Raw genomic sequence first — 1,728 nt, 5'->3', positions numbered from 1 at the left:
ACTGTCCCACTGTCAAAATTTCAGCATTGCTGCCGTGTCCATAAACCAAGTCCCACTCAACATTTGCAGCCTCAGGGCCATAATACAAGAGCACGATGGCATCCACTGTTTTTGCCATTAGCAGTATCCTCAGAATGACACAGGAACTGTCAAAACACCGTGATTCAGCTCATGGGTCAGCTCTGTTTTACCACCTGATTTACGGCAGCAACCATTACAAATGCTGCAATGCAGCTCTCAGAATCAGGTGGAGTCTGAGACCTGCTTTTCTGCAATCACTCTCAAAATGCTGCAATGCAGCATTCAATGCCGGCACTAGTTTGGACATTTTTTTTACTTCTATCGTGTCATGATTTGCTGCATTGCTAACATAGTTGCGTCTGTCATTAATAAACTTCCTTTGCTGCAGCAGCTGCTGGAATTTTACAATTTCAGATGTTCCCATGTATCTGTCATTAGGGATTATGCTCTGTAGCAGTGGCAGCGCTTTTTCAGTCTTGTTGCTTTTCACCTTGAATGCTGAGTCATCCTTTAGAAAACTGCTTTGCAGTGCATTTGCAGCCTTCATCCTGCCTTTTCCAAACAAGAAGTCAATTTGTGTTTTTGGCACACAGCACCTCTCTTGTCTTCTTTTAACAAAAAAGTACTATAGAGGCCTTGGCCAATGGTATTAACACTATTCCCTTTGAGATTAACTGAATTAAAGACCTCGGCCAAAGAAACCAAGCATGTTCATTTAACACTAGTGTGGAGACTGATCCACAGCTGCAAACCTGCTCTCTCTAAAATGATGCAGAGTGGGGACCTTGGCACACGAAAACAGGCTTTTCCACTTAAAAAAAAAAATGTTGTGGAGACCTTAACCACTTCAGAAAACTGTGTTCTCCTGACAATAAAAAGATTTGAGACAAAAACCTTGGCACAAAGCTTAGACTGTTCTATCAGGAAGTAGAATGGAGAGCATGGCCCACACTAACAAGCTTTTTTATTATTTCTGAAAATTAATTGGAGACTCTGGCCCACAGAATCTAGCCTGTCTTGTCCTAACAGAACCCTAATTGGAGGCTTCGCCACACAGAACTATGCCTGTCCCCACTGAACAGGAAATCTAGTGGAGTCCTTCATTTATTGCAACAAAACCATCTCATGTAAGAAAAACTAGAATGGAGACAGGCCAATGGCAGCAAGCTTCGACCCTCCTAACAGGAACTAGAGTGCAGGCCCAGGCTCATAATGTCAAGGCTGTCTATTTTGTAACAGAAATTAGACTAAAGACCTGGTCCCACAACACCAAACATAACTCCCGTGAACAGAAACTAATGCGAAGTCTGTGGCCTACAGAACCAAACTTTATTTTTAACAGAAAGAACATTGGAGTCCTCAGAACATTGAACCCAAACTATCTGCCCTTAAAAGATGTAGAGTGCAGATTTGGATAATGGCTCCAAGCCTGTCTCATCCTAACATTAAGCATAGTGGTGACTTTGTTTCATGGCACCAATTGTCCCATTTGAAAACTAGTAGATCAAAGACTTTAACTCATGGCAGCAAGCCTGTCCCTTGGTAAGAGAAAGTAGAGTGGATATGGATAACCTTGGCACCAAACCTGGATCATTCTATCAGAAACTAAAGTGGCGACATTTATCTGAAGTACCAAGCATTCACCTATTTCCAGGAGTTAGAGTGGAAACTTCAGCCTACTGCATTTAGCCTGTCTTGTCTTAACAG

This window comes from Pteropus medius, unplaced genomic scaffold (genome assembly GCF_902729225.1).
Source record: "Pteropus medius unplaced genomic scaffold, Ma_sr-lr_union100, whole genome shotgun sequence".
NCBI lineage: Eukaryota > Metazoa > Chordata > Mammalia > Chiroptera > Pteropodidae > Pteropus > Pteropus medius.
Note: the sequence above shows the minus strand (reverse complement) of the source record.